The sequence below is a fragment of the Pseudochaenichthys georgianus genome, unplaced genomic scaffold (genome assembly GCF_902827115.2).
Source record: "Pseudochaenichthys georgianus unplaced genomic scaffold, fPseGeo1.2 scaffold_542_arrow_ctg1, whole genome shotgun sequence".
Classification (NCBI taxonomy): Eukaryota; Metazoa; Chordata; class Actinopteri; order Perciformes; family Channichthyidae; genus Pseudochaenichthys; species Pseudochaenichthys georgianus.
This window is the reverse complement of record NW_027263103.1, coordinates 36,865-51,864: the sequence shown is the minus strand read 5'-3', so window position 1 is coordinate 51,864 and position 15,000 is coordinate 36,865. Positions and strand designations below refer to the sequence as shown.

General features: G+C 44.9%; 1 non-coding gene across 1 annotated transcript; it reads right to left on the bottom strand.

Annotated features, from left to right (window-relative positions):
- Positions 1-1,220: 1,220 nt before the first annotated feature.
- On the bottom strand, positions 1,221-1,339 carry LOC117443126 (5S ribosomal RNA). Its single transcript, XR_004551626.1, has one exon. It is a non-coding gene; the product is annotated as a 5S ribosomal RNA (ribosomal RNA).
- Between the last annotated feature and the right edge of the window lie 13,661 nt (positions 1,340-15,000).

Sequence of the window (15,000 nt, the reverse complement as noted above, 5' to 3'; positions counted from 1 at the left end):
CCGACTATGGGTGCCGATGGGCGGACGGTAAAGCACCGCAAAGTAGACCCCCTTTAAGTGTAGCCAGGGGCACGAGAAACATCCTCCATGGAGGTTGGGTGCTGCTGCTGTGAGGAAGGCCGACTATGGGTGCCGATGGGCGGACGGTAAAGCACCGCAAAGTAGACCCCCTTTAAGTGTAGCCAGGGGCACGAGAAACATCCTCCATGGAGGTTGGGTGCTGCTGCTGTGAGGAAGGCCGACTATGGGTGCCGATGGGCGGACGGTAAAGCACCGCAAAGTAGACCCCCCTTTAAGATTCCCAGGGGCACGAGATTCTTGAGGGTGTGATCATCTTGGTTTAGTCCGTGGGGGAGTGCTTAAGTTCGGGGGCCCGGGGACCCAAGGTGTGCGAGGTTCTGGAAGTACGCATGTCAGGGAGAGATCCTGGAGCTCCTTAGTCCGTGTTTTGGGGGTCTTGGAGCGGCCACAGAGAGGTGCTTTTCCCCGGGGTACGTCATGGAAGTCTGAAATAACCTGTTTGCTCATGTCAGGGAGAGATGCTGGGGCTGCTGCGTCCGTGTTTTGGGGGTCTTGGAGCGGCCACAGAGAGATGCTTTTCCCCGGGGTATGTCATGGAAGTCTGAAATAACCTGTTTGCTCATGTCAGGGAGAGATGCTGGGGCTGCTGCGTCCGTGTTTTGGGGGTCTTGGAGCGGCCACAGAGAGGTGCTTTTCCCCGGGGTATGTCATGGAAGTCTGAAATAACCTGTTTGCTCATGTCAGGGAGAGATGCTGGGGCTGCTGCGTCCGTGTTTTGGGGGTCTTGGAGCGGCCCCGAAGAGGTGGCTTTGTCGGTGTACGTAATGTAAGTGTGAACTAGCCTGTTTTCTCAAGGCAGGGAGGGATCCTGGAGCTCCTTAGTCCGTGTTTTGGGGGTCTTGGAGCGGCCACAGAGAGGTGCTTTTCAAGCTCGGTCTCCTTGCAGTGTGAAATAAACAGAGTGCTCGTGTCCGATCGTGCTACTAATTGATAACTTTTAATAGGAATGTCTGTTTGACATGTGTTCAGAAAGTGCTATTTATTCAGAAATATCACTTTCTGAATGACCCATTTTAATTTGAAACTGACTTAAAACAGACCACCCGACCTTTGCAACTAATCTACCCACGTGTAGCATGCTATTTTCGGTTATAAATATTGTCTTATCACCACGGATGTGCCTGTATTTAACAACCAAAAGCTTACAGCACCGGGTATTCCCAGGCGGTCTCCCATCCAAGTACTGACCCGGCCCGACTCTGCTTAGCTTCCGAGATCGGACGAGATCGGGCGTGCTCAGAGTGGTATGGCCGTAAGCAAAGAGTTTGGAGGGCTATTGGCTCCTTGTAGCTGAGGGGGGCTGGCTGGCTGTCTCAGGGCCGAGTTTGGGTGCTGAAAGGCGGACTGCCAAACCGCCTTGTCGATACCCAGCAGCTGTGGGTTCTGCAGGGGTCCCCGGGCCTGCCTGTGAGCCTGTCTCCCCCTCTCCAGCACCTGCGAGCTCTCTGTGGTGCTGGAGAGGCATTTTCAGGCTTCTCTCTGCACCCTTTTCCCCCTACACAAATGACTTTTAAATGGATACTTTTGGATGTAAATGGTTCACTGTGTCACGGCTATGGGTCTCTGAAACAATCAGGCACTTAGGGGCTGCAGGAACACTTTACCCGCCTTGTAAACACCTTCTCCTGGGTAAAACAATCCATTTATTTCCGCCTGCTTTCCATCAGCACCCGCCAGTCATTTCAAACGGTTTCAAATCGTTTTTTTCACTTTTAAAAACAGCTTTCTGCCCTGTAAATGATTTCTAATCATTATTACCGTCATGGAGGAGCTGCAGGGACACTTTACCCGCCTTTTAAACACCTTTTCCTGGGTAAACAATCCATGTATTTCCGCCTGCTTTCCATCAGCACCCGCCAGTCATCTCCCTGTTTGAAAGGGCCATATCTCCCTTAAATTCACAGCAAATTTACCCATCTTCACACACTATTTCATGGGTAATAAAGCCATGTGCACACTGTATTTAAAGGGCTGCAGGAACACTTTACCCGCCTTTTAAACACCTTTTCCTGGGTAAACAATCCATGTATTTCCGCCTGCTTTCCATCAGCACCCGCCAGTCATCTCCCTGTTTGAAAGGGCCATATCTCCCTTAAATTCACAGCAAATTTACCCATCTTTCACACACTATTTCATGGGTAATAAAGCCATGTGCACACTGTATTTAAAGGGCTGCAGGAACACTTTACCCGCCTTTTAAACACCTTTTCCTGGGTAAACAATCCATGTATTTCCGCCTGCTTTCCATCAGCACCCGCCAGTCATCTCCCTGTTTGAAAGGGCCATATCTCCCTTAAATTCACAGCAAATTTACCCATCTTTCACACACTATTTCATGGGTAATCATTACCGTCATGGAGGAGCTGCAGGGACACTTTACCCGCCTTTTAAACACCTTTTCCTGGGTAAACAATCCATTTATTTCCGCCTGCTTTCCATCAGCACCCGCCAGTCATTTCAAACGGTTTCAAATCGTTTTTTCACTTTTAAAAAGAGCTTTCTGCCCTGGCAATTATATCTAATCATTATTACCGTCATGGAGGAGCTGCAGGAACACTTTACCCGCCTTCTAAACACTTATTCCTGGCTAAAACAATCAATGTATTTCCGCCAGGGTCACAGCCTGCTGCTGCTGCTGCTCTCCCTCCCTAAATTCACATCAAAGTCACCCAGCTTTCACACACTATGTCATGGGTAATAAAGCCATGTGCACACTGTATTTAAAGTAATGTTAGCCAGCTTTCAGACACTAATTCCTGGGGAAGAAAGTCACCCTGGACGGGTCATCAAATGTGATTGAAATGGACAGATTCCTGTACATTTCAATCACTTTTAATGGGAGTCGTGAGGTGTGGATGAAATGGCCATATCTTCCTTAAATTCACATCAAAGTCACCCAGCTTTCACACACTATTTCATGGGTAATAAAGCCATGTGCACACTGTATTTAAAGTAATGTTAGCCAGCTTTCAGACACTAATTCCTGGGGAAGAAAGTCACCCTGGACGGGTCATCAAATGTGATTGAAATGGACAGATTCCTGTACATTTCAATCACTTTTAATGGGAGTCGTGAGGTGTGGATGAAATGGCCATATCTTCCTTAAATTCACATCAAAGTCACCCAGCTTTCACACACTATTTCATGGGTAATAAAGCCATGTGCACACTGTATTTAAAGTAATGTTAGCCAGCTTTCAGACACTAATTCCTGGGGAAGAAAGTCACCCTGGACGGGTCATCAAATGTGATTGAAATGGACAGATTCCTGTACATTTCAATCACTTTTAATGGGAGTCGTGAGGTGTGGATGAAATGGCCATATCTTCCTTAAATTCACATCAAAGTCACCCAGCTTTCACACACTATTTCATGGGTAATAAAGCCATGTGCACACTGTATTTAAAGTAATGTTAGCCAGCTTTCAGACACTAATTCCTGGGGAAGAAAGTCACCCTGGACGGGTCATCAAATGTGATTGAAATGGACAGATTCCTGTACATTTCAATCACTTTTAATGGGAGTCGTGAGGTGTGGATGAAATGGCCATATCTTCCTTAAATTCACATCAAAGTCACCCAGCTTTCACACACTATTTCATGGGTAATAAAGCCATGTGCACACTGTATTTAAAGTAATGTTAGCCAGCTTTCAGACACTAATTCCTGGGGAAGAAAGTCACCCTGGACGGGTCATCAAATGTGATTGAAATGGACAGATTCCTGTACATTTCAATCACTTTTAATGGGAGTCGTGAGGTGTGGATGAAATGGCCATATCTTCCTTAAATTCACATCAAAGTCACCCAGCTTTCACACACTATTTCATGGGTAATAAAGCCATGTGCACACTGTATTTAAAGTAATGTTAGCCAGCTTTCAGACACTAATTCCTGGGGAAGAAAGTCACCCTGGACGGGTCATCAAATGTGATTGAAATGGACAGATTCCTGTACATTTCAATCACTTTTAATGGGAGTCGTGAGGTGTGGATGAAATGGCCATATCTTCCTTAAATTCACATCAAAGTCACCCAGCTTTCACACACTATTTCATGGGTAATAAAGCCATGTGCACACTGTATTTAAAGTAATGTTAGCCAGCTTTCAGACACTAATTCCTGGGGAAGAAAGTCACCCTGGACGGGTCATCAAATGTGATTGAAATGGACAGATTCCTGTACATTTCAATCACTTTTAATGGGAGTCGTGAGGTGTGGATGAAATGGCCATATCTTCCTTAAATTCACATCAAAGTCACCCAGCTTTCACACACTATTTCATGGGTAATAAAGCCATGTGCACACTGTATTTAAAGTAATGTTAGCCAGCTTTCAGACACTAATTCCTGGGGAAGAAAGTCACCCTGGACGGGTCATCAAATGTGATTGAAATGGACAGATTCCTGTACATTTCAATCACTTTTAATGGGAGTCGTGGTGTGGATGGCCTGTTGAATCCGATTTTGAGCACTCTTTTCCCCGCATAAACTAGTTTAAATCACCGTTAAACACTTATTCTGTTGATGTCTATATAACCGACTTCCCGCTATGCATTAAGTCGGTTATATGGACCCTGTACACTAGGCATACCGCGGCCGGTAGTAAATGTCCAACCATTGTACCCTCTGGTCCCTAGGGTATGGTGGGGGACTCGAGTCACATGACTTGACTTGCCTATTTTTTTACTTGAGACTTGCTTGACTAACATTGATAAAAGACTCGACTTTACTTTGACTTGGTATTCATGACCTGAGACTTAGGTTTGAGACAGATGACTCGAAAGGACTTTACTTTTTAAAATAGAATATTTGCATTGTTTTTGTACGAAGCACCTAGAGGGCAATGAAAGAAAAAAAAGAGAGAGAAAGTATCTCGTTCGCAGGAGAAAGTAGGAAGTGGAGCGCCCAGGAGACAGCCGTTTCATTGCAGACTGTTTTGTTTATGTGGGGAAATACATACATTATTTGAGATATATTTCAAACTCGGACTTCATTTTAGGGACATTTCGGCCAGGGGTGTAGAGTTATTTGTTCAAGCACCGGATCGGCAAAACAGGAGAGTCTGTGAACCAGTCTGCCTTGACCTGACCTATGTATTCATGTCTGACTCTCACAGTATCTGCTGCTTCATAGAAGAAACCCTCCTTCACTTCATGAAATCTCTGCATACCCAGGGGGCAAAACCCACTTTTTTAGGAAATCAGACATGGAATGTTGTAAAAGGTTGTCCACCAGAAATGATATCTAGGACCTTCAAGGATCACAACCTGGGTGGACAACCCGGTCAACTAGCTACTGGAAAGCTACAGTGAGGGTCCAAACAATGCAACCCCTATATGAAAACAAGTCAAATATTCTGGCTCGATCAGATGCCATCATTCTCTTTCTGATTGAATATCTCTGTGACAGTTCATAGTAAAGACAAACTGAGCCAACCTATTGAAAGAGCAGAAAATAAGCTTTCAGGTGATGCCTTGGTTAAGGCTGTTCTCAATAAGGCCACTAGATGGCGCTGTGCCTTTTTTGTCTCTCCAAAGCGAAATCCATTTCAAGCAATGCACTTGTGGTCCTCTGGATTGTTTGCTGTGTACAAAATGGGTAAATATACTTAAAAGATTATTTCTATATAACATATTGAAGGGTTTACATTAATATACACAAGGTTTGCTGCCGATGCTAAGTTGAATTGATTCAATGTTTACAGATTTTTCAGTTTACAGACTGGAAAGCTAAAGGCAGCAACATTCAAAATGGCCGCCACTTTCTTTGCAAAACCCTTTAATTGAAGGTTTTATGTGTTTTATAAGCCAGGGCTCGACATTAAGGGCTGCCCGATGGCTCAGGGCCATCTGTAAAATAGCTTAGATGGCCCACAGGGCCATCTCCCAAAATCCTTAATGTCATGCACTACTTATAAGACAAGGCAAACTGAGTTAAACTTATCTGGAAGTTGACATTAAGTTCAACTTAATGTCAAATCAATACCCTTTTATTATTTGTGCAAATTAATGTATCCTATTTTGATCAGGTTTACATTCATATACACAAGGTTTGCTGCCGATGCTAAGTTGAATTGATTCAATGTTTACAGATTTTCCAGCAAGTGAGAGGATTTTAAGCTAGCTAGCCAACACTGTTACTGTAAGCAACAATTCTTTAATAATTTGTAAATCAGTTTTACAGTATTATTCATTTAATAAATATATATATATATTTATCATTTGATTAAGTGTTTCATGTGTGTAATCTTTTTGTTTGTGCAGTGCTGTATAGATGAATACCATGCCACCTTGACATTCACACTTTAAAACCTCTTGAGCGCGATTGCCCCCGGTACCGGGGGCAGACGCAGCATATTGTAAGAAACACCATCCCAGGGCTTGTTAATATTTAACAACCTATTAATGTGGCATACCCACTTAACGGGAAGAAACTCAGCTAATAGAGGATAATAACCATTTTACCTAACGGAACACAATTCCAACACCAAGTGTCTAAATCAACACCTTACACAAACATGCTAACGCTACATTAGCGTTACCTTAGCATCTGGCGTATCAACACCTTTGGGCATAGTCACTATCTACCACTTATTCAACCAGACACGTAGTACATCACTCATTATGATGAACAACCGATTGGGGCTTGGGATCAGTTATGAACGTATGCAGCGTCAGCTGACAGCACAAAGTGAGAAGGTCATGCAGCAGGTTGAAACTGATGGTGTTTACATCCCAGAGACCATGATGAAAAACAGCGAGATCCCCCATGTGTTTGCCATGGACAATCTGGACTGGAAGAAGAAGACACTGGAGGGTGGGAGCTTGAATGCCACCACTGCAATCATAATTGAAAACCAAAAGATTGTGCGTGTCCAGGAGGGTGCCAGACTCCCCACTTCTACCTCGGACAGAAAGAAGACTCTCTCAGTACCTGCTCCCATGTGTCACGTCTCCGCTAAAGACAGGCAGAGGTCCAGGTCACTTGAGCATAATGAGAAGCTAGAGAGTCTGGATACTTCCTCAGATGGCACAGCTTCTTCTTATCCTGTCCACAAGGCAGTCAGTTACAGGGCTTGGTTAGATGTGGTTCAGCCACAGCTGAACACATTGCTGTCCCTTCTCATTAAACTCTGCCAAGTCCGATGTTGTGCAGGGGGCATATCAGGAGATGTTGCATGGTTTGTGGTTCAATGCCGCAGTCACACACAACGTCCCCGTCATTTAGGTATCCCCATTTGGCGAGAGTGGCTTTTGCACGTCCAATACCAGATCTTATTCTGTTTAGGCATTTAGGCACAGCTGAAGACCTGTTACTTACGTGGCATCTAGCAAGAATGGCTACAACTTCATAATTGCTGGATGCTCCTCCAGATGCAGAAGCAGAACTGCCTGGCTTTTCTGCCTTCTGTGCAGACCTCCACCCACACATACCGGCCAGTATCATTGGCTATCTTCCTCTCATCCCAGCATCTCTAACTGATCCTGCTGTCCTGAAAGAAGTAATTAAATGGCTGATCAAGACATCGCATGCACTGGGAGACAAGTATACCATTATCTTTGGAGATCAGGCTACATATGAACTCGCAGTTGCCATCAAAGACAAGCACAGAGATGAGTTCTGCTGTAGTCCTGCTGCTGGGAGGATTTCACCAAGCTCATAACTACATGAAGGCTGTTTGCAAGATCATCAGGGATGACGTTGTGATGAGGGTATTATTGTTGCAGCTGGTCTGTTTCAGGAAGGGACTGTCAAGAAGATGTTTGGTGAGATCCTCAGTGATGCCATGTGGCGCTTGTACTGGCAAGCATTTGAGGCATGTGCATCAGACAGAGAAACACAACACTGGCAGTCACAAGTAGAACATGTTGTTTGAGAAAGACACCACTGCTACTGAGAAGTTAGAGATCATCCAGATGTCACGTCCACAGATATCAATCCTACAAGAACAGATGTTACTTTTCCAGGAATCTCTGCAGTTTTCTGGTCAATCTTTCTGGAGATGTCAGACATTCTCCAGGTTCATCTACTACCAGCGGGAAGGTTACTGGGCAGGAGATCTCTGTGAATCAGCACGGATGCTACCTTACCTCACTGCAGCAGGACACTACAAATATGGGCAGCAGTCTTTGCCTCTGTATTTGTCTGAGATGAAGAAACTGCCAGAGACAGCCCCTGAGGCACATGAAGCACTGATGGCAGGTGCATTTGTTGGAAGGAGAGCAGATGGCAACCACAATGGTGTTTCTCCTGACATGCTTCTGGAGCAGACATATAATGCAGATGCCAAGGAGGCAAGTGGTCTGGGTGACATTACACTCAATCGTGCTGCCAGGATGAAGTGGGTCTACACAAAACCACTCACTGCAGCTATCTCTGCAGAGCTCAAGTCTACGCTGCACCTCCATTCCTCCAGCCCCCACCATGCATCTGGTTGGAGTCGTGTCAACAGAGATGCAGAGATGGTAGTCAAGGTCATGGCAGCAGTAGAGACCAACCCATTCACGACAGCCACACCATCCCTGATCAATATATCTCCTGGTGAGTGTGCAGATGCCACAGTCAAGGACAGCCTGAGTGTGAAAGCAGATGGTTTGAAGGCATTGTCAGAGTGACTGTCCAGTGACCAGAAGAAGAGAGTGTTGTAAAGCTAAACACCTTCCATACACAACAGGATGAAACCAAAGAAATCTGGGAAAACCTCTTCACCTTGCAAGAGCAATGAAGTCACTGCTCTTCTGCGCATGACCCAGATCATTGCCAGTGGTGGAGAACTCAACATTGTTCCCCCATCCCTCTTCCAGGAAGATGGCAGAATGAGTACAGGGACTAAGGCCATACGACACTGGTCTTTCCACAGAGGAGAAGGATTTGGAGTGATCACTGAGCGATACAGGCACCTGCTGCTGAATGATGTGCCTCCTGACACTGATATCATACACTTCTGTTGTGACAGATACAGTACAACCAGCCTCAAGCCAGCTGAGCAGGAACAGAGATATGCCAGATCCAAACCAGAGATATGCCAGATCCAAACCAGAGATATGCCAGATCCAAACCAGAGATATGCCAGATCCAAACCAGAGATATGCCAGATCCAAACCAGAGAAATGCCAGATCCAAACCAGAGATATGCCAGATCCAAACCAGAGATATGCCAGATCCAAACCAGAGAAATGCCAGATCCAAACCAGAGAAATGCCAGATCCAAACCAGAGATATGCCAGATCCAAACCAGAGAAATGCCAGATCCAAACCAGAGAAATGCCAGATCCAAACCAGAGATATGCCAGATCCAAACCAGAGATATGCCAGATCCAAACCAGAGATATGCCAGATCCAAACCAGAGATATGCCAGATCCAAACCAGAGATATGCCAGATCCAAACCAGAGATATGCCAGATCCAAACCAGAGATATGCCAGATCCAAACCAGAGAAATGCCAGATCCAAACCAGAGATATGCCAGATCCAAACCAGAGATATGCCAGATCCAAACCAGAGATATGCCAGATCCAAACCAGAGATATGCCAGATCCAAACCAGAGATATGCCAGATCCAAACCAGAGAAATGCCAGATCCAAACCAGAGAAATGCCAGATCCAAACCAGAGATATGCCAGATCCAAACCAGAGATATGCCAGATCCAAACCAGAGATATGCCAGATCCAAACCAGAGATATGCCAGATCCAAACCAGAGATATGCCAGATCCAAACCAGAGATATGCCAGATCCAAAACAGAGATATGCCAGATCCAAACCAGCGAAAGTGTATCAAGTCAGTGAGCAGTACACAGCTCTGGATCCAAAGGAGGTTTTTGCAGTGTCTGCTAACAAAGCAAACCTGCTGAGCTTCCTTTGTGAGAAGTGGTGTGCGGATGAACAACTGGAACCTGGTCTTGGCCCCACTCATCTCTACCTGGCTGGTGGATTCAAAGAAGAGACTGTGGTGCTCACGGCATGGTCTGTTATAGATGTTCCTGCTCTTGAATCAACACAGCATGAGGCTGACACTAGGATCTTCCTCCACACTCTCTACAGTGTCCAGAATGAGGGAGTTGACAGAGTTGCCGTATGCCAATGACACCACCATCATTACCACATGGGTGTACTATGGTGCTACGCACCTCAGTGATCTAACAGAGCTGTGGGTGAGAACAGGCCAGAATGTATATACCTGCCCATACATGAAATGGTTGTGGCACTGGGATCTTCACAGTGTTGTGCGAAGCCCTTCATCCACAGTCTGAGTGGTAGAGATACCTAGTTATCCATATTTCACTGGCAAGAGGGCATGGTGCAAGAGCAGCATGAGTCTGGACATACCTGCACTTGAAGAGTTTGGTGAGAACCCCACCGATGCCATAACAGATGACCTCCTCAATCAGGCACGAGACCTCACCATAACTGTATATACATCCAAAGCTGATCGCTTTGAGGGTTCTGATCTGGGCAATCTGAGAGCACACAAGTTCCTGAACAACAAATCAATATATATAATAGCAGCACCAGGAGGCAGTAACGTGCAACTCAGCAGAATCTGAGAAGAGCAGCAGCAGCTGCAAAGAGCTGTGCCTTCACTGTGTTTACCTTCATTAGAACAGCTAACGAGCGACCGCAGGCTGCTACGACACACACACACACACACACACACACACACACACACACACACACACACACACACACACACACACACACACACACACACACACACACACACACACACACACACACACACACACACACACACACACACACACACACACACACACACACACACACACACACACACACACACACACACACACACACACACACACACACACACACACACACACACACACACACACACACACACACACACACACACACACACACACACACACACAGGGGTTATTCATCAGGATTTCGTAGGACTTGACTTGCTTGACTCTCACCCCAGTACCTTGAGACTTGCACATGTATGACTTACTCCCACCTCTGGTATACAGGAGACAGAGGGAGACGGCATCCTGTCACTGCGAGTCTCAGTATGCTCCGTTCCTCTTGGGTTTTGTTTTTTTGTCTAAACTTTGTTGTGTCTGTATGAAACGTCATTTTGAGAGACCATGCTTTTGATCCTGGGGATTACATTGGCCTTCTGCAGACCATGTCTGGCCATTCAACTTTCCAAGACACACCTGAGTGACAGCACGAACAGGTATGGCGAGGAGCCCCGGCCTCTGCGCTGCTACAGCCGCGAGGCTATGCTAGGGCTACAATGCGATCGGCCTCCTACGAATACACCAAGGACCCGGACTCGCCCTTGTTCGAGCAGACAGGGATGCGAACTCGGGGAAAACCAGAGGAGGCGGTATTTGTGTGTATATTAATGATCTGTGGTGCCGATCATACTCAGTCAAATGTAAAACCTGCAATCCCAACGTAGAAATTCTCAGCATGACGTCAAGACCCTTTTATCTGCCTCGAGAATTCGGGTGTATTTTACAGTTTGTTGTTTACATGCCTCCCAGCGGCAGAGGACACCGTGTTCACGAGCTGCAACTCAGCCACCCCGATGCACCGGCAATAGTGCTCGGGACATGAAGCAATGTCGCCTGGAGACTGTTACCTGGGTTCCAGCAGTGTGTTAGGGATCACAGCAGGAAAGACACTATCCTGCACAAATGCTTTGTTAATGATAAAGGAGCCTATGTGTCTAAATACAGACACCAATACTGACCTCTGATAATAATGTTGTGAATATGATACCAGTGGATAAGACCAAACTCAAGGGAACCAGAAGAGAAAGTAATAAATCATATGTGACTAAGGACATGAAACAAAGACTACGGAGCACTTGAACAGACAGAGAAAGATCTGAAAGTCAAATTGAGGGAATCAAAACACACAGAGAGCTTTTGGGAAATGCTTTTAAAGCCAAAGACCCCAAAAAAGTGTGGGACACCATGAGAACCGTGACAGGAATGACCTCTTCAGCTAAACCTATTGTGACGGACAAGACATACTTGATCCATACCAATGTGCCTATAAGCAAGGGGGTGGTACTGCTGCTGCTCTGGTTCACATCATCACTAAACATTTAGATAAACGCCACACCTATGCAAGAGCCCTCTTCCTAGACTTCTCAGCAGCAACACAATACAAGCAGACATCTTGGTGTCAAGAATGGCCAAAATGGAAGTAAATCCATACCTGATTTACTGGTATGCCGCTTTCCTCACCAGGAGAGAGCGACTTGACCAAACCCTGACATCACAACCAATGTAGGGCCCCCCAGGGCTGCGGGAGTTCAGCTGTGCTCTCAGCTTCTTTTAGCTTCTTTTGATGACTTTACTGAACTGCTGTCTATAGTGTTGTCTCGGAGTACAAGTACTTAGGAGTACATATCCTGTCCTCTCAACTCTTATTAATCCCAAATAACAATTATCCGGTACCGGACAATTCGTGGGTTGGCTCACAGTGTCAGCACTGATGTGTGTGTGTAGGTGTGTGTATGAGTGCGTATTGTACATTTTGTATTTATTATCATGACTTGCTCTCATCTGTATTCAGTGATGTCATCTATTGTAAATATGTACAATGGTATAACAATGTCGTGGTATTTTTATTGTTGCTTTTAGGATGTCACCATCTGGCAAAGGGACTATCGGTGAAAACTAGCCTGTTGGCTAATCGAGTACTTTGACATGTTTTTAATATGTTGCTTAATGAACACTGTCCCTTGTTTTAAATAGATCAATTCAATGGACTGACTCAGCATGTGACGGAGCCCACGCACAACAAGGGGCACACTCTGGACTTGATGATCTCAAAGGGTCTGAATATCTCTGAGGTTGTGGTGACTGATGTTGCGCTCTCTGACCATTCCTTTGAGAGCTCTATTTCTGTTCACACACATGTTCAAAAAGAGGTAACCACAAAGCGATATTTAACTGAAAACACGAGGGAAATGTTTACTCGGGATGTTTCTTCCACACTGGCCCTGCTAACATCTCAGTAAATGAGCTAGTAGATCATTTGAATGTTATAGATGCCATTGCTCCAACTAAGGTAAAGGAAGTGACTGGGAAGAAAAGATCTCCATGGAGAAAGGCCATGACCGTGAGAGCAGAAAAAAGAGTGTCGAAAAGCTGAACGCAGGTGGAGAAAAACAAATCTCCAGGTTCACTTTGAAATCTATAAAGAGAGACTTGGCTTTTATCATTTGGAATTGTAAATTGGACGACAGTCTTTCTTTTCCGACATCATTGCCAAAAACAAAAACAATGCTACCGTGGACAGACTAACTAACCCCCCAGTGTCAGTATCCCCCCACTCAGAACACCAGACCAGCAGTCAGTGCCTCTGCATCAGGAACAGCAGATGTGTTGTCTCCGTGTCCACTTAACATCAATTCAGACACCATGACACAGTTCCATCAGATTAATGATAGAAACCTGGAGGACATTATTCAACTTCTGAAGTCCTCCTCCTGCTGCCTTGATATTATTCCAACAGGGTTTTTCAAAGATGCTTTTCGTTGCATGGCTTCAGATCTACTTCACATAGTAAACAAGTCTCTTCACTCAGGTGTTTTTCCACAGGCCCTGAAAACTGCAGTCATTAAACCGCTCTTAAAAAAGAATAATCTAGATGCTTCAGTAATGACCAATTACAGGCCCATATCAAACCTCCCATTTCTAGGTACGATCATTGAACAAGTAGTTTTTCAACAGTTGAGTAATTTCTTGCATGTAAATAACTGTTTGGATGTGTTCCAGCCAGGCTTTCGTCCAAACCACAGCACTGAGACTGCTCTTGGAAAGGTCTTCAATGACATCCACTCATGGCGCCTTTCCACTGCAGGGCCTCGTACGGTATAGTACGGTATAGTTAGGCCTTGGTAGGCCAGGCTCACTTTATGCTGCGTTTCCAATACAGTTTAGGAACTGGGGCAGTAACTATAGTAACGCAGTGTAGGCGGAGCCGTGACGTCATCTTCAAAGTGTGTCACTACCCGATCTGCAGCCCTGCCCCATCTGCAGTGCGCATGTGCGAGATGGTCCGCCATATTTGACAACTCCATACGGCAACTCTAATGGGACATTTGACACAGTGGCGTTTGGCAAAGCAGAAAAAGAACACTCAAAAAACCCCACAATATTAATCTGAACGAGAGAGACGAGTTATTGTTATTACAACGTGACTTCACTATTATTGAGCAACTCCTTTTGTTGGGTCATTTTATTGGGTTAAGTGCATTGTCAGAATAAGTGAGAAATGGATGTAACTTCTGTTGGACAGCCATCATACATGCTGAAGAAATATTGACTGAATGTATGCAATATGTATGGCATTCATAATTTATATCTAATTACATTAACTGTGAATGTCCTTCATTTTATTTCAAATACAAAATATTTTAATAAAGATATTTGAGACGTTTATGACTCGCGCATGCACGATGCAAATCGGGCAGCCGTCTAGACGTCAAATGTCCCATTAGAGTTTCCGTATGGAGTTGTCAAATATGGCGGAAGCTAAACAAGTACAAACCACAGACTGTCCGTGTCATGGCGAATACAGTCGCTGCTTTATTTATGTCTGCAGTGTGAGAACACGTTTTTAGAGAGTACTTGTGCATGGACAAGTGAGTTTGGCAATGTACTTGTCCGAATACGTTTTTCACTCGTCCAGAATGGACAAAAATCTGGGCCACTGGAATCTTCTTCTTCGCCATCGTATTTTACATTTCTAGGGCTGTACCCGAATATTCGACTATTCGAATATTCGTTCGTTGGTCAACTATTCGGGTTTTAATTTCATTATTCGGATATTCGTTTTTTTTAATTTATTTTCAATTCAAATTTTTTCCTAAATGTATGCTATCAATAAAGGCGAATTTCCATATTCTTATACTATATTTATACTTTTGAA